Source organism: Pseudopipra pipra, chromosome 6 (assembly GCF_036250125.1).
Source record: "Pseudopipra pipra isolate bDixPip1 chromosome 6, bDixPip1.hap1, whole genome shotgun sequence".
Lineage (NCBI taxonomy): Eukaryota > Metazoa > Chordata > Aves > Passeriformes > Pipridae > Pseudopipra > Pseudopipra pipra.
In genome coordinates this window covers 53,835,389-53,854,879 of record NC_087554.1, presented here as the reverse complement: position 1 = coordinate 53,854,879, position 19,491 = coordinate 53,835,389, and the positions used below count along the sequence as shown (strand labels likewise).

Below are 19,491 nucleotides of genomic sequence, written 5' to 3'. Positions count from 1 at the left end.
TCCACTTCTGTCTTTGCCCAATTTTAGGACTATTTTGTGTTCCACCAAGTTATTAATGACTTCAACTGTGCTGAGACCTTCTCAAGCATAATATTCTAGTTTGAAAATGAGCCACTGGCAGCCACTTTTTTTTTCCACACAATTGTACGCTTATCCTATAGCAATAAAATCTAGATAATGTTCCATTAGTTTTCTTAGTGAAGAAATTGTTTATGAGAGAATATTAGTAATTATAATATTTATTTACCTAAATTTATACTTTTTTTTTCTTGAGTAAAATTATTCTAAAATATTTAAAAATTGTTCATCTCATTTTACTCATTTAGTTTCTAAGCATCTTCAGCTTCCTGGATCAAATTTTTCACTTAGTGGTTAATTGAGTTCAGCTATAACACAGCTCCTTATCTGGTGAATAAGAATCCTGCTTGGTGTTTGTTCTTTACACACTGACAAGCCAAGGGAACACTTAGTACAAAATGAAGTGTGTTGCTTCTAATGGTACATGCCTGTCTGTCACAATATCTTTTCTATGCTCCTTCCATTAGCACTATACAATTTTGTCTGGTTTACAATATTTTTTTTAATTGCATTTCCTTCATCTGATGTTTTTTGTTGCTTACTGTCTTTTCCTTCAAGTCTAGCATTTGAACTGCTTGTTTTTATAATGGCCACTCTAGTTTGAAATGTTTAGATTTTTATATTTATCAGAATAGCCTCAGGATTTTCCTTGAATATGAGTGGGGTGGATATATTTCTGGGTTTTTTTAATTTTTTTTTTTGTTTATCTACTTATTTATTTAGTTTAGTCACCTCTGATAAGATGGAGCTGATATTGTATCTCTCCACTACTATCAACAAAATTTCAGATTTTAGTAAAGTTCCCCAAGAAAAGTGCAATATCAAAATATGTTTAATACAGAGGAGTATATCTATTTTAATTCTCTTAAATATTACTTTCCCTGGTTCCATTTAAGCTTCTGGACAAAAAAATCATTGACTTCAATAGTGCTGGAGTATTTTCTAGTTTTGTAGACAGATACATCTGGTAATTTTTGTGGTGATTTTGTAGAGTAAGACATTACCATGTAAGGGTTTGAATAACAGGATATGACTGTTAATATAAATACAATAATGCACAGATAACTTGATGCACAGTATTTTTTTCAGCTCCTAATTTTAGGTGTATGTGCCCATGGCAGGGGAATTGGAACTAAATGATCTTTAAGGTCCCTTCCAACCCAAACCATTCTGTGATTCTATGACAAGATATTGTAAAAAATGAAAGTTGGCCAGATAGTTGAAAGTAACTTGTGTAACAGACGTTAAAAATCATTAATGAGGTTAGTCTCAGTATCAATATCAGGGTGTTTCTCCCAGCAATATATTATTATTTAATTTTAATTGCATTGTGGTTTCTAATTCTTTAAAACACATTCGCTTCATTTTGTGAGGCTTGTTTCTCAGTTGTGTAAGCTAGAGATTTAGTTATGCCATTTTAAATAAAATTTTCTATTCTTTAGTAACCACAGGACTCTTAAGAGCTGGAGATTGAAGAAAAACACAAAATCTTTGCAAATCATATCATGATCATAATAGTTTCTTCAATTATTGTCAAGTTCCTGGTAGGAAAGACTTGCATTTTCTGAAATTAATACCTGTTTGGTCTTTGTGTTTTACTTTTGTGTCTGCAACTCAGTTTTTATTTGATTTTGAACAGTCCCTACATCCCTTGAATATAAAAAAGTCTAGGCAAAATTAAACAAACCAAATTTGTTATAACATGCACAAATAATAAGGACTCACTCCAGTTTAAAATATTATAAATCTTTAATGCTGTCTCATGGTTTGAAAAATTCATCTTGTTTCCATATTCACTATTTATTGAGTTGGTTGAAATTGATGTTTTCCAGCAAAAGAGTATTGTATAAGCTCTGTTGCAGGTCATCTGTACTCATGAACCTGATTCACTAGATGTATTTGAATGGTATAAAAGAATTCAAAGTTAGTATTAAAAGTTTCTTTATGTCATAGTTTCTAAAGTCACTGAGTCTCAGACTTCAATCCAAATGAGAGACTCCTACTCTCTTGCAACATTTCATTTTAGTTTTCAAAAACATTGTGCCTACAATATTTGACTCTCTAATAGATATCTTCTTCAAAAATTTATTATACCCTTTTCTATCCAGAATAGCCTATTACTTCAATAGTGTCATATCACTTATGTCATTTTTTAAAGCTACCTTATTTGTTTTAATTTTAAAATGTGTTGTTAGGTTAAGTGGTTTCTTCAGACTACATTTATTTTCTTTGATATGTGACATTATCCTTATGATAGCCTCTGTGCTGAGGTCCCATGTTTGACTAAGTGATTTTGCTGAAACTGGAAGCTAAGATGAGCCAAGATTTCTTCTCAAACCATAATTCTAGCAAGTGAATCTGTTTGTGTGATATGTATTGGCAGAACAGAATGACTAATCTTGCAATGAATAATTTATTTGATAAATGTAGATTCTCACTTCACTACATTATAAGAGCAAGGCAGTTATTTTAAATTATTCATTATTCAGATTAAACCAATTTTTATAATAAAAAAAATAGATTGGTAATGATAATTTCCCTGGGAATATTGACTCAGATAAATTTGAAACCGGAGTTTAATTGGTTAATTTCTGGTACACAGTACAGATAGTTTCTGCTACAATATTCGTTAAACTTTTGGGTGCCTGGCACCATTGTTCATCATGAAGTTTTAAAATATGGTTTCTATGAATACTTGGGCATCAGTTCAGAAGCTCACTTATATATAGTATTTGTACCATATGATAGTTTGAGAGCCCGTGGAAAGCACATATAAACAGTATTTGAGCATATTCAAGGTGAATTTGTTTATGTTTGAAGGGAAAGAGACAATTAATTTTATATTATTTTGGCTGAGCTTATAAGTTACGTAATCTGTAGCTTCATCTTGTTCCAATTCAGGTCTGCCCACTTCAGTGGAGGAAGATTTGTACCAAGTGCAGAACTGGGTGACAATGTGGAAAGGTCTGCCACAGCTTTCTGCTCTACTGGCTGAACCTTTTGGCTCTGGTTCTCCCTGGTCTCAGTGTTTGTGCTGTATCAATTATTCTGTGCGAGGCACCCCTGTAACAGGTCTGTGCTTCTCCTTGCACAGTCTAAAGCTTAAGGAGATTAGTCAAAAATCTCACCCTCCCTGAAATTGGGCAGCAGTTTACTGGAACTGCTAGGATTTTTCTCTCAGGATGACAAATAAAAATTAGATCTGTGCTTCCACCTTTTGCCTGTAGTTTACCAGAAGAAGGTGTGAAGATTTAAGGTCATGACAACATCTGCCTGTCCTGCCAGGAAGACAATGTGGTGTGAATTTTTGGCCTCGGGAATTTGTTTGTAGTAATTAGATTGCTGAGAGGGATTTTTGCTCCTGTGGTGTTTGCTTTCTGAAGTGAATGCTGTATGTAGCAGATAAAATCAAATGAACAAATGTTCTTAAAATAGGAATTGCTATCTGGAAAATTAAAAGTGCAATTCACTCTTCAGCTATTCAAGCACAGGTCAAATGAGAAGCTATTCAGAACTTTGTGGGTAGAAGAGAGTAAGTGCAGGGTCTCTAAAATGTTATGTTAGAATAATATTCCTGAAGAAAAGAATTGATTTCCATCTAAACACACAATAGATGCTGCACATTTTCTTAGTATTAAAGAGAACATCAGGACTGCTTCCAACAAAAAAATAAGGTAATTTTGAGGGTCATTTTAGGTTTATTTAGTTTGAGGCGGACATACTGATGCCCAGTGAAAACTTCAATGTTAGTAAGGGTAAATACTTAAACACATATCTAGGTAGCTATTTTAAGAATTTCATCTGAGTTCTTCAGACCTCATCACCCCTCTCATTATTGTTAGTATCCTGATGAAAATGTGTTTTCAATCTCTGGCATTCCAAGACTGTAAGTAAGTAATTCTGCCCTTGAACCTGAGTACAGATTAATTACTAGCTGGACTTCGTTCCTCTTGAACAGAAAATATGAAAGTTTTTAACACAGAGAATATTTATTAATCTTGGTTTGTTTAATTTTGAAGAAAAATATGTGTTTCTGAGGGGAAAAACACTAACAAGCTTTAACAAAGGGCCAAATTTTCTGTACACTTGTATACCATATGTCCCAAACAAGGTAATATCAGTCCTTATAATGTGTCAAGTGAAATGTCTGGTTACTATGAAGCAGAATATTTATTCTGAGAAGTTAAAGCATTAAATGTGTATTATCAGACCAACCCGGACAGTCCCATTATAACAAGACACTTGAAAAAATTGTTAACAGTCGGAAGAAAATTATTTAAAGAAAGACAATAAAAATATGCAATAAAGTAGACATACATACATCTCTTGATGGGCTGTGTAATTAAATTCCGGGGCTTCTTTACCAGGAAGTTTAATAAATAAAAGAGGCGGATAGATATCCATATTTTTATGGGTAGAACCAGACATATATATACGAGTACTTTTCTTATAGTTATTTTTTTTTTTTTAGTCGGGGTGCTTTAGTCATGTTACTTCAACATTAGGTGGAGCGATGTCTTTGCAGCTATGGCTTACTTGCAACATGAGGAACATTGTTCCAGAATGTTGCTGGCTCTGAGGATATGCTCTAGGTCCTCTTCAGCATGCTTTGGTTTTTGAATATATATAAGTTATTATGGCCTGTTTGTATTATATGTCTGTTCCTTTGATCCAAAGTGTATCTGAGTCTGTCGTAGGCTGTAGGCACCAAGTTTGGTTCACAAACTTTAATTTTAGAGCGTTGCTTTGGCAGTAAGAATCCTTGGAGCAGTTTCTCATGTCAGCAAAAACTGTGAATGCTCTGCAAATACTAAGGAACTTTGGAGATATAGACTAAAGATCTGAATTTTTCCACCTTTTTTTTTTAGTGGGGTAAAATTAAATAAATTTTCTGTGTAATGACAAAACCCACTTTTCACTTGAATTTAAAAGACAGAAAAACCTTCCAACAAAGAACATTTAGGAACTTACAAAGTCTTTCTTGAACAACTCTAAAGTTGGTACTTTAGACCAAAAGAATTCTAGAACATCATAGGTTGGAGAAATCTAAAAAAACCCCCAAAACAGAAACAAAACAACAAGAACAAAAACAACAAAAAAAATTTTGGTACTACTAAAGGCTCTACGTCCTAAAAGTTAAAACCATGAGAAAAAAAAAATCACATTAGGAAAGAATAGGAAGCAAGGGCTACATAATAAAGTAAGACTTATTGAATGAATTTTCTACTGATTTATGTCCACTAGAAGGGCTGTGCTTGACCACCTTACACAACTGAGTTTGTGATAGAACTATTTTTGTGCATGGCTGTGTACCCAGAGCAATAATCCTTGGCTGTTACGACTAGAACGAACAGCAGAGTTCAGGGTCGTGGGAGATAGGAGAACAGTAGGAGTGTTTGTGGACACTATCATCAAATACTCACAATAACCAAGGCCACAAGCCCATATACTGAACAGTTACTGCCAGGTAACGTTGAGTTACCGATAGCAAAATCTTGAAATGAATTTCTTGCTGCCATCTTGTGTCTAAAGGCTAAATGGCAAGGAAATTTCTAGAGTTCCAAATACTGATTTTACATTCAACATCAGATTATTCCTCTTACTCCTCTTAGTACCAAAGCATAGAGAGAGACCAGTCCTAGTATGAAAGTTTTCAGGGTTGGCCCTTGAGAAGAATGGGAAAGTGTAATTTAGCTTGTGCAAGAGATTCCATGAATTTTTGATGAGAAATACTCCATAGAGTGGCAGCTCAGGTGTTAAAAGTTGCTTTCCCTAAGTGTATTCCCAGCATATCAGTATTATGAGGTGCCAGAAGAAATGTTTAACAATATTACTTCCATGATAGACAGGGTGGAGCCTATGTTTGCAATATTGGTCTCCCTATCGATTATCTGCATGAACCCAGACATAGTACACTTTCTAGCAGTGGTGCGTTGTGCTGCAGAAAGACTCCCTATATTAAAAATTTAGTAGAACAACACTGTAGCCCACAATGGGATATTTTACAGGAGTATCCAAAAAACTCAAATAAAGATGACATTACCAGTTACACAATTTTTTTATTAATTCCCTTCATGATCCTTTCTTCATTCCACCTTTTTTTTGCTCATGAGCCTTTGCTTTCCTGTGATCCCATTCTTATATCCTGCAAGTCCCATACGATCTTTAACTCTTTGCCTTCTCAGCTGAGCTGGAGCTTTTGGCTGATGGGAAGGGCAGTTATTCTGTACTTCTTTACAGGGAAGCAGTGCCATTTCCATTTTTTTGCTAGAAGGCCAGCTATGTGAGACGAGCAGAAGCTGACTGCCTCTGTGGCGGTTCTTGTGGTAGGAGTAGCTTGTAGCAACTGCTGACTGCATTGACCACGAACGCACCCCGTACATCCGTTTGCTGCAACAACTTTATTGCAAACAACTGAAGAAACTGTGACATCCATATTTACAATGTAATGAATGAAGACAGTGAGAGTAAGAAATTATTGAAGACAATGCAAAATCAGTTCACCTAAGTGAGCTGGTGGAAATAGATTTCCAAGCAGAGGAAAAGGATGATCTTGCATTGAGAACAACCACCCACTGTGTTCCTTGATCCATGCTAAACATCCAGTTCTTTAGCAAATGCTTGACTTTCTTTCCAAGCTGTACAAGTTTGTTTGCCAGTGGGGTATGACCATGTCTTTTTGGGTAAATTTTTGAAGATCCATATTTACTATGTTATCTGCACACCCAGACATCCTCAGTCCTTATCTAATAGAGTCAGTATAACCTGAGAAACTGTTGCACATCTTACTATTCCCTGCCAAACAAGTAAACATTTTGAGGGTTCTTGGCTTGAAAAAAATGTTTGATGATATTAAAAACAAAGACAGTCAATGGAACTTAAAGTTTTTGGCTTAAATCAGTGATGATCGAGGTCTGTTGACTTTAATGAATTTCTGTCTGCATAGATGAGAGCTGGAATTATATAAGTACAGAAAATATCCCTTCATTCTGTAGGCTCTGGAAATATTGTTGGCGTAAACCACTGGAACAAACTACCCAGAAAAGAAGTGAATTCTCTCTCTCTTGACATTTCTAAATAAGACTAAATGCCTTTATGGAAGATATATTTTGTTCAAACAGAAATTATACGGCTCAGTGCAAAAGTACCTGGATGAAACCCTGTGGCCTCTGTTATACAATCAGATGTCTTTTGACCTCAAAATCTAGTGATATATAGTGATTTCTTTGTCTTACTTTTTGCAGTCTCATGTTGGTTATATTTACTGCTTTTTAACCAAGTCTGTAGACTTTTGAGGAGCCAAAACCCTTTCTGGAAAATTGCCGGCAGAGGAACTGTAGAGAAGCTTGAGGGCAAGTGAGTGCTTGAGGGCTAGCATGCCACTGACTGTAATGCTGAATAGTTGTTGGCATAATGAAACACTGAAATGAGAAGTCATTCTTAAAAGAATGTGGAAATCACTGTAGCACACTTAAGACACACATATGTGAAATATATATATATATATGAAATATATGTGAAATGGCAGACAACGTTCACTAGACATGGACCATTGTTAGAGTTCAATGCTAACATGGTTTGAGGTGACTTTCAACTTCTAATTCTCAAAAGCTTTTTTTTTTTTTTTTTTTTTGCAACTTCAGTCTCACATGGCAGGATCAGGTAATATTTGATTCTGAATTTATAGTTTATCCTTACAGCATCAAACTCTGGACATTCACATATTTTTGGAAATGAAAGCTTAGCTGCTTGCACAGAAGAAAACAATCTCCTGAAAGAAATGTCTGGACTTAACATCCATCCTCAAGCTGGATCAGTTTAGCATTGGCAAGTGTCCATTGGTAATCAATCTTCTGACAAAAATAGTGATAAAGTGGCTGCTTTCCTCGAGTTAAATAACTCAAACCAAGACTTGAGGTCAGTCTTTGGTGCAGATATATCAATCTGTAAATCGAGTTGGCTACATTTCCACAAGGAGTTATTTTGACAAATATATATTTGTCTGCAGTTCTAAATAGAGTCTGAGGGGAAGGGAAGGAGAGACTCTGCATTTCAGCTGACCTTAAGCAAAGAATTTATGTCACATGGGATATAGATAACTTAAATGCTCCAGAAATGCCCAATGCCCTCACTATGGATGCATTTTCTGATGGAAGATTGTCATTGAGTACAAATAGAGACAGCTGGATGCCCTAGAGCATGTATTCTTCACTGATATAATTTCAGGATAGCGAGGTAAACACTTTGCTAATGTAATACTTTGACATGTCCTCTTTTATAAGAGAGTGCAAAATCCTAAACTTTTGTAATGAACTGCAGGGCCTGTTATTATTAGATTTTAATGTATCTCAGAAAAAACCCTCAATGACCTAGGAGGAACTGTAATATGCTACACAACAGTTTTTTAAAAGCAGTACTTAATGTAAGCGATTTCCATACAAACTCAAATCCATGAGAACTGATAAAGTTTTTAGTGACATTATGACTGGCATATAATAGCAATAATAGTAGTTTCTGTATCCTGATGTATGCTGTATGTGTTTTAATTTCCTGATACTATTTTTCTCAACAAAATCTGGAACATATTTCTTCATTTCAAATATGCCTCTTTGAACCATCTTCAATTTCTGCAAGTTCATTTTTATTATTTACAGAAAATTTACTTAGAAAGAAGTATGGACTGAAAAGTTTAGGATTTGCTCGTACTAGAGAGGAATTTTTTGTTGCAGATTCCAGCTTGAATCCAGGCCAGGCCAGTAGCAGAAATATTTTAGAGCTGGTATAAAAAAGGTGTCAGATGTGCTGATAAGAAATTGGACACATTGAATCATGGAACCATGATCACCCTCCAGTATATCTTCTAAACTCCTGTTACTGATCTGAGCCAGGGCCACTTGACAACATCCCGGTATCTGGTTCCTAATCATGATGGACTGCTTCTAATATCTATGTTGTACTCAGTAAGCTGGCAATCACTCTTCTTTCTGCTGGCATCTGCCTGATATCACAATTTGCAACCTTCTTAGTAGTCTTATTTCTATTCCATGTATAAGCAGAATCTCAATAATTTGCTTCTGTATTTCCATTCTTCTGGATTCCTTTGATTTCTTTCATTATTTCTCTTTTCCTTCTTGGATAAGATATAGTATTCTCTAATTTATAAAGATGCTGATTTCTTTGACATGTCCAAGGCAGGCAGGAGTGAGAAAACCCTTGCAGGGTATTCAGCCTGCTAGGAGATGATGGACTGATCCATCTTTGCTATTGGGAGCTGCTGTGGAATTTGACTTCTGAGATCTTGCCCAGCCAAACCTCTAGCAAGGATAAGTGTCCCCATCTTACCTGCCTAAAGTTTTTTTTCTCTCTTCCCTTACCTGGGCAGGTGGCTCTGTTTGGGGTGTGTATGTGCATTAGTGACATAAATATTAATTAATATGGTGTTACTGGTGTTACTCAGTGGTATACTTGAGTGCATAAGGATCACTCATATGTCAGTCCTTCCACAGCAGTGCAGAAAGTCCCATATTATTATTCATATAATGGACCTTGTGCTTACACAACTTGCAAAACGGTTCTTTAACAGAAGTGATTCTCAAATACAATTTTGAAGTCCTTGTCTCCTAATGGGGTAGATTTCCTTTGAGACTTCCCCTTAAAGAGAAATCCTTTGCTTTGTCAATGCGACAAACCCATTTTGTAATATGTGTCACTGGAAATAAGCATTGTGTATTTTATTGGTGTTTCTACACATTGAACTGCATGGGGGGGGTGTGTCGGATATTGAAAATACAAGGCAATAATTGACAAAGAAACATACAGCATTTGTTTGGTGTCCAGCCAAGGATTTGCAATGCTTTTAAAATAGTAACGTACATAGCAAATATTTGATGTGCCAAACCACAGAAGATGGTTGATGGTTATGGAGTGGAAGAGACTCTGTAAGTAGTCCCTGTAGTGTATTTACTATACTGTACATTTTGCACATGCTATTTATTATATTGCTTGTAATATGTTTGTAGTCCTTTTTTTCCCATAGTATATTATCGTGACCAGAGACCCAGTGGGACAGTTTTACTTATTGTGAAAGAGGAGTTGGGCTTCTTGCTGTCTCCTTCTTTCATAAAATCATTTTCAGGAATGGTCAATGCAGAAGCATTTTATTACCTTATAGAAGATTGTTCTAGAAGAAAAATTATATGTAACAACATTAAGAAAAACCAAAACAGCCCAAATAGAAAATCAACAGTAACACCCCAAACACAAAGAGAATTGTACTCAACAGGGAAAACTGATGTTTTAAACATTTCTTATTCTCTATTAATTTGCTTCCTTATTTCTGTATTCGTTTCTTGCCCCCCCCCCAATCCCTCCCATCCCCACATTTCCTTTGTATTGACTTTTCTTATCCTGACATGTCTTCACGTCAGTCTTCTGCTGTGATGAGGCATGATCTGGCTAGCTGCAAACTTATCAACTCACTTGCCATGAGCAATGCAATTGCACCAAGCTAGAGCTCAGCTTATGCTGAACACTCTGCAGATGGGAATGCAACTTCTGTGCTCCTGCTAATGCTTAAACTGGATGCTACATCTCTATAGTGTGAAAACATCTGAAGGCTTCCATGACGGCTGCCAGTCTGCTTTGTTGTCCAACTTTGTCAGATCCCTGGGACAAGAGTTGAATTACCATTTTTTCGTCTGTGGCCAGGCACCTTGGAGCAAGGCTGAGTTTTTGCCATATAAATCAGATCCTCCATCTAAAAACTGTCTGTAAGAAATCTTCAAATTTGCATTTTTTTTTCCTTTAACTTAGACTGGTTGATCCCTCATGTTCTGTTCTGGTTTCGTGTGCACTTGTAGACCTCAGCAAATTAATTGAATTCAGTTATAGGGGAGCTTAATGTGTTTTTAATCTTAGCCTCAAAACCAATTAAAACAAAAAAAGAAGTCTGTCTGGTGATGCCTGATTTGAATTATTACAGAGATGTCTAAGGTCTAAATGTGGATTGGGTTTCAGTACAAAAAGAGCCTATAGAACTGAGACTTCTGTTCTTCAAGTTCTTGAACAGCTACCTACCTTTAAGCTGGTGAGTATCCCGTTTGAAAGTGGGACCCTCACTTGCTTAGTGTTAAATATATGTGTAAGAGCTTGTCAGTCTGAAATCTGCAACTCTCTTCTCATCTACGATTTACCATATGTGTTTGCTAAGCAACTTTAAACAATGCACCTTTATTCTGTTTACATCAGCTATGGATCCATTTCCCTGTGTTCGTGGAAATCTGCATTTGGCATTTTCAGGGATGTCTGAGCCAAGTTCAAACCTCAGTATTTGGATATGGGCTGATGGTAGACACATGTCTTGTCAGTTCCACAGTTTTGTTATTTTTTAAATATATTTGATTATGTGCTGGGCTTATATAACGAAAACAAAGCTTTCGTTAGTATGGTTTGGGAGGGACTGTGGTTGAAGACTGGGAAGAGAAAAGGATCCTGGGGAGGGAGACAGGGAAGGTTGAAGGAAGACAAACAACCAATGGTGCTACAGCAAGTGAGGGTAAAAAGTCTGGAAGCAGCATTTTAGAGATGATGGTTAAGAGTTGGGTCCCTGCCAGCTTCTTTGGAGAAGTGAAGACATGGACTGGCGATGCAGTCATTTTCCTGAGTCTGGGCTGCAGGTACCTTTCTCCCTGTGCATGAGACACCCTGAGCAAGAGGCTTTTGGAGCCTGACAGTCCTGGAGTTTAACCTTATAAAGGCTTCTTCTCCCTCATGCTTGCAGCTTCCCAGGTGTCGGAAGAGGATACCTGGTCCCTGCTGTAGTTGGGCTCCTCTGGATTTCAGGGAGAGAGAATAAAGGAGTTAGAAGGATCAAACTACATGGAAAGTGGTAGTACCTTTAGGACTGCACTTTAAATTAAATTGAAATTATTTCATTTTGATATTAAGTTTTTTATAGATTTTATAGCATCATGGGACCTGATCAATGCACAAGCCTATGTGTACTTCTCTTTGCTAAGGATGTATTTCACAAATCAGGACTGAAACACTGAGTAATTACGATGCCTGGATCTCAGTCAGACAGTCTTGGACAGAGTGGCTGACCAGTTACATCTGTTCTGTGCCTTCTCCACAGGACCTCTTCTCAGGTTAGGAGCAGTGAGGAACTTACCAAAATGGAGATTATTTATTGTGATATGCAGAGCATGAAAGGAAAGTAGGCTGAAGTTTGCCTGAGCCTGAAAAGACAGAGAAACTAAATTGTAGGTAAAATATCTCTCTCTGAAGATGAAGGGCAAGATTCTCAATTGATGTACATCTCTGCAACTTGGCATCAGCAAAGCTATGTTGATTTACACCAGCTGAAAAATCTGGAAAGGAACAATGCACTTTTTGTTTAATTTTTATGTGATCCTCAGACCATCCATCATATTCAGTTGGAGAGGAATAACATTTGGTAGATGTTTAGTCTTGATTTTTTTTCCTGAAATGGGAAGTGAATTGAATGATGACAGAATAAGGCATTTTTATTATTGGAGTTAGCTGAACTGTCTGAAAAAAAATTAAATTAAAAAAAAATTTGTCAAATAATGTATTTGACATCATAGCAAAATATAGTCAAATGCATTATTTTTTATAAGAATTGGTAATAGAAGTTTAGAGAAGTCAGTTGTGCTGGACATGACTAGATTTACAAAGAGTTGGCTGTAGGAAACTATCTGGCTAATCCATCTCTTTCATGGTATACATTTCGTAGCCTCTGCCTGTTGAACCTTTATAATCCACTAGCATCACTCAGTGCTGAACATCATCAGAAGGTCCATAGTCCAAGTCGAGCACAAATGGTAATAGTGAATGGGGTAACATCAGACTGGTGACCTGTCACTAGTGGAGTTCCACAGGGCTTCATCTTGGGCCCTGTGCTCTTCAACACCTTCATAAATGACTTGGATGCAGGAGTGGAAGGGATACTAAGCAAGTTTGCAGATGACAGAAAGCTGTTGATTCCCTAGAAGGAAGGGAGGCCCTGCAGAGAGACCTCAAAAAATTAGAGGACAGGGCAGTCACCAACCATATGAAGTTCAACAATGGAAAGTGCCAGATTCTGCACCTGGGATGGGGCAACCCTGGGTGTTCGTACAGACTGGGAAATGAGACACTGCAAGAGCAGTGCCATGGAAAAGTACCTGAGGGTCCTGGTTGATGTCACGTTGAACATGAGTCAGCAGTGCCCTGGCAGCCAGGAGGGTCAACCGTGTCCTGGGGGGCATCAGGCAAAGCATCACCAGCTGGTCGAGGGAGGGGATTGTCCCGCTCTGCTCTGCACTGGGGCAGCCTCACCTTGAATATTGTGGCAGTTTTGGGCACTGCAATGTAAGAAAGATATTCAGCTATAAGAGTGTCCAAAGGGGGGCAATGAAGGTGGTGAAGGGCCTTGAGGGGAAGCTGTATGAGAAGTGACTGAGGTCAATTGGTCTGTTCAGCCTGGAGGAGACTGAGGGGAGACCTCATTGCAGTTAAAGCTTCTTCATGAGGGGAAGAGGAGGGGCAGACACTGATCTCTTCTCTGTGATGACCAGTGACAGTACCCAAACAAATGGCCTGAAGTTGTGTCAGGAGAGGTTTAGGTTGGATATGAGAAAAAGGTTCTTCAACTAGAGAGTGGTTGGATGCTGCAAGAGGCTCCCCAGGGAATTGGTCACAGCACCAAGCCTGACGAAGTTCAAGAAGTGTTTGGATGATACTCTCAGGCACATGGTATTACTCTTGGGGATGGTCCTATGCAGGGCCAGGAGTTGGACTTGATAATCCTTGTGGGTCCTTTCCAACTTGGCACATTCTGTGATTCTGTGATTATCAGTTCTGTTTTAGGAACTGAAATGGAATTTGGATTGCTGTCTGCCTCTATCTGCTGTGCCTATTTTGCTGCAGTGAATGAAATCATGTGGCCATACTGCTGTGTACCCTTTACAGGTGGCTTGCCCTGAAGAGAGGGTGGTAGAGTGGTGCCTTACTCAGAGACAGAGGCACTGTGCCAAAGCAACAGAAATTATTTATGGACTAAGGTTCCTGCTCACCCAAAGGAACAAGTGATTATAAGCAGTTCCTTTCTTTTTCTGCCTAAACTTGTTGTCAAAGGTGGAGGTATTGTCAAGGAAGAACAGGCAATGCCAAATTGCTGGCAGTCTCATATGCAGGCAATGTTAGACTGCAAATAGTACTGAAGACTTGGTAGATTTTATCCATCACTGGACATGCATCAGTTTTGGCACCAAGCTGGAAATGACTGGTGCCAGCAAAAGTTTTGGAGCAGGTCATTTCCCCTGTGGACCAAGGGATTGAATCTGAACTCTGGGACTTCCTATTTATGACTTGTTCTGCTGCTGGGGAATACATATATTAAATTACCATTATTCCTGAGAGTAGGTTACAGTCCAACATGAACTGCCTTTAAAAAACCAGTTTTTTCAAGGGTGCTCCAGTTTAATGACTGGGACAAATAGCTGGGCAGTCCAGGGAGCAGACCACCTTGCTACTCAGCCAGGCAGGTGGGGCAGGGCTATGGTGAACCAGCCACCAACCAGCCTCGACACCAGTTCCAAATAAGTTTCCCCTGTGTGAACACCAGGTTAACCCAGTGTGAACTGCAGCAGGAGAGGAAATGCCACTGAGCACAAATTCAAATCCCTTTTCTTCCAGCACAGGGAACTGATGGTAGAAGAATGAGATTTTCTGGCAAATTACTTTGTGAAAAAAATGTAAGAGAAATGTTTGTCTCTGGCTTCTGATGATAGGTGAGCAATATTTGAGTGTGCTCTTTATTTGAGCTGCAAACTGCACATGGAATGTGCATTTTCTCGTGTGAGTGTGGAAGGCAATTCAGTATTATGCCCTTAACCAAGAGAGGCAGTTCAGCTGAGTTGAAAGTGCGAGAGTTTCTTCACATAATATAGCAGCCCAAGTGAGTGAATATTATGTGGGTTGTTCTGGTACACAGTAGTACACCAAATGTTGCTCACACGCTTTAGAGGTGGTCAGTCTGATTCAGTGGCTGCTCAACAGTGTTAGTGCTAGAGACATATATAACAATATCCTGTTCTTGAACACATAGTTTCTGAAAACATAAATCGCTGTGTGTGGTTACTGCACAACCAGACTGACTCATTGCTTCACAAAGCGCTTTTAGTTGCTTGGGAAACATCGATGATATGCACTATACAAACCCAGTAACCCTTCTGCTCCAGCAACGGTCTATGATCTCGGTGCTGTCAAGAAAACTTTGTTCCCTGTTATCCATGCCATACCCACTAGGAACTTCATGTGACAACCCAAACAGAATTCTATGTCTCCAACCGCTCTGAATCCATCCCCTTGGTGTTCCAGCTGATGGGGAGCTCTCAAGAGGTGTTAGCAGCATAGTACACAACTACTGCACAGTTTTCTTTCCATACAGCAGGGGGTAGTAAAATACTCAGAGACTACATATGCAAGCAAAGAGCAGCAAATAGCGGAGCAACTGAATGGAAAACAAACAAAATATCTATTTTTAAACTGAGCTAAATCCATATAATTTTCAATAGGGAACCTTTTTAGTCCTTGTAAAACAAGTTCCTTAAGTGTTTGAATGAGGTTATTTAAATGTGTAATGACTTGGCCTGTTAAAAAACCCAACATATTGATTGCTGCACTTGCAGGATGAAAGTATTAAACATTTTAATCATCCTGTGCATGTTTAGGATGCAAACAAAAGTGCTCATTGTGAACCTGCCAATTAAAGTAGCTGCCAATAGGGAAGGAGACGTGCCTGTGGCTTTCTTTGGGTTAGCTGAGGTCATGGCTACAACTAATGCAAAGGTTCTTAAAGGAGTTTGACATATGAATGCCTGAAAATCTCAAGCAATACTCCACTCCTATTAAAAGTTTTGGAGCTGTTTAGGACTGACAACAATTCTTACAGAACAACATCAAGGCTTTATTTTTTTCTTATTTTTTAAAAAATATATAACATTTTAGGAATACAAAGGACGGTCTGAGGTGTTAGTGCTAAGAACCGAATTACAGGACTGCTTTTGACTTCAGAGTACTGTACATGACCATGATCTAGTCCAACAGGCAGCTCATAAACCATCGAGGACACCCAGGGGAAGCTGATGGGAATAGTCATGTGCTTCTAGTCAAGGAGTGGTTTAGAACTTCACTGTTTCAGAGTTTTGAAGGAACAATTTAATTTCTATTAAGCCATTGCCTGCGTATTTCTATAGTACCATTTAGCAGCGTGTTTCAGTAACATCATGTTTCTCTTCCAAACAGTGAAAACAGAAAAAAACCCAGACTTTCCATTTTCTTAAAGATTTCATAGAAATGCATAACCTGTGAAATTGGTTCCTGGTCATGTTCTTCCTCCAACTCAGCCTGATAATACCTAAATCCCAGCTAACTTATTCCAGCGTATGTTGAGAGCCATCTGAATGACTAACACACAAGGTACACGGGCATAGAGAGCTGTGAAGAGCTGAGAGTCTGGCTCAGTCTTCCCTCTTGCAGGAGGAACCCTGTATCTAAATCCATGTATGACATGGAAGATACTTATTTTAAATTTCTGTAAATGTTTTAAAATTTACGTCTAAATGGTGTATTTCTGTCTCAGCTGATGGGGCTTCGTAGGAAGATCCTGAAGAAGATATAGAAGTCCTTTGGTGAGTGTATACTGAATTTGTGTTATATAATGATTTGAATTTTATCTGTAACTATTGCTAAAGATTCTGAAGTAAATTAAAAAAACAACATGTAAGCCAAACCCACTTTATTTTCTAGAATCTCCAGCTAGCACTCACAAATCCCTGCCAAATGTGTCACTTCTCTTAGCAACAGTTTAGACGGCTTTAACAAGTATTTTTAACCTGTAAAAGAAAGCCACAGAGCTCACTTCTGAAATCTGAAGTTCTGTTCAGATACCTAAGGGCTGGATTCAGTGATAAATTGCTTCCCTTCCTGACAAGACCATGGAAGCTTTTCTTGCAAGGCATGCTTAGTAATTCAGTAAAAGTGGTTTGGATGGATTTTTGTCTTTCCAGTTGAACCTGGCTTTACTTTTTTTCTAGTATTATAAATTATTGTACGTGTAATGAAATACTTATTGGGAAAACACTTATTGGGAAAAATGTTAATTCTATAGAGAAAGAGGCTGATTCAAAGATAACATTATGTATTATATTATATATGTATTTCTCTGTAATTTATCCACATTTTACAGTTAAATTGTCACCTGAATTATCTTGGAGAAGTTGTTAGATGGCATGTTGGTAGCTATGGTTTTAACAAGAAATGTCCAAAATTTCACTTGCAGTTTTGCCTGCAGATAATGTGTAGTGCAGTCTTTAGTGCTCTTTTAAATCCCTTTAAAAACAGATATTTCTGGAATGACAGATGCTAGCAGTGGAGATAGTTAGTTGGCATTAGCCAGTCCAAAAACTGACCAGTCCTTTGCAGCAAGCTTGTCAGCGGTTTCTGTCATCACCGTGGGTTATATAAGGCAGAACGATGTGGCAACATCTGAATCTGGTTGTATGTGTGCCAGAACCACAAATATGTTGCTGAATATAATGTACATTTCTCCCATCTAATGAGCAAAAGCACAGATGATACACAGAGGTTCTCACATCCCACTCTATCTCTCATTCCCATCTTCAGATTGCCTACCGAGTGCTCCAAGTGTAAACTAACCTCTGAATTTGATATACCAGATACTGCTATCTCATTCAAACCACGTCTTTGTAAGGCATGTTAATACTTAACAATAACAGTCAAATAATCTCTTTACTGTCAACATTTATTTAGTCAGGTGGGTCAGGCACACCTGCAATGAAATCACGCTGCTAGTGTCCTCTTCTAAGCCTTCTACAGCATCCTGTCTTCTTCCAGGTTCCCTTTTTGGTGGTGAGTTTCATGGGGCAAGCATTATCTTTATTTAATGCTTGTTCAGTGCTAAACACTGTTTCACTCTTCTAAGGCTAGTCTTGAAACCAACCTTAAACTTCAAACAATGTACTTATAATAAGAGCTTTACCTGACCCAGTGCCTTAAGATTGTTCTTCAACTTCTCTTTAATCTTTTGAAATAGTTGCTTTAATAGCCACTGTGGTTAAATTCACCAGTTCTTGAACTTTAGTCTGGATTACTGATTTTCAATGTGTAGTTTTGGATTAAAATTTGAAAATAAGTTTTGAAAAGGTCATTTTATAATGAAATACTTGTCTGGCCATCAAGAAAGAAAGAGAGAATGGATAATGTTCAGTTGTTCTGGAGGGCTCTTGTGTATAGGTAACCTATAGGTTAGATTTAAAATTTGAAAAAAAACAAAAAAGGCTTGAGAACCTGTTTTTATGTCAGATCCACATGACTGGAAGGAATAAGAATGTTGATATCACTGGGGATGAATATCTTTAATTTTTCATTAGGAACTGATGAAATATAGGGTTAGGATATCAGAAAGGAAAGCTGTAGCAAGTCTGATTTTTGCTGGATTTATAAGGGTTCAGAAGGCAGCTAGTGTAGTCATAAGCAACTATTTTGTTTTCAGTATTCCTGGACACATCTTCCATTTAAGGAAGGCTTGGGATAAGGCTAGGAAACTGGGAAAAAACATGTCAGAGAGAGTACTATGGCGTAGGCAGGAGCATATGCTTCATATTAGGTATTCAAGTACAGATTCTTCCCTCTCTACAGTACATGTTAATTTTAGGGCTAGGACTAGAATCAGGTTTTCAGAAAAGAAGGTAAAAAGCCTTTTTATTCTTACATTCTGCAATACTGACAGAGATACGATGAAAGTTTGTATGATTGGGAACAAATGCCTTATAATTTTATTTACTATACAAATTAGCCGTTTTGATTTAAAAGAAAATTAGGCATAGGTTTAGGGTGGCATTATGACCTACTGTTGGATTGTTTAGAGTCAACAAAGATTAGAAAGAACGTTGTTTTCTAATGAATCTCAATCAATTTTTCTTGATGAAATGGTCACTTGGTTTGATTTCAGTTTTTTGGCTTAAAAGTAGGAGTTAAGAAAAAAGTGCTCATTGGGCCTAGCTTGTCACTGGGTCTGGAATGGCTTCAGTGGTAGGAAGCAGGTTAGCATCGTGAAGGGCAAATGGTGTTATTCTGACACCTTATGAAGTTTGTTCACCTGAGTGGGAAGGGAATATTTAGAGACACTAGTGTATTCTGATGATACAGCTACTGTCTTTAATACATTTTAACTGCAAAAATTAGTTCACTGTCCATATATTAAGCAGGATTATGGCTGGGGTTTATCTCATGTTTGGGAAAGAAAAAGTTTGACCTGGAAGTTTGGGATGATGAATGCTATCAACAACTGATGTTTCATGTTTACAGATTCCTGTAGAGATTAATTCT

The 19,491-nt window shown here is 37.7% G+C and overlaps 1 long non-coding RNA gene across 1 annotated transcript in view; it reads left to right on the top strand.

The window, feature by feature from the left end:
- LOC135416804 (uncharacterized) overlaps nt 1-16,868 on the top strand; it is a 146,985-nt gene extending 130,117 nt beyond the window's left edge. Inside the window, exon 6 of the long non-coding RNA XR_010431743.1 lies at nt 16,724-16,868. This is a non-coding gene — a long non-coding RNA (uncharacterized LOC135416804). The remainder of the gene's footprint in view (nt 1-16,723) is intronic.
- Nucleotides 16,869-19,491: the final 2,623 nt, after the last annotated feature.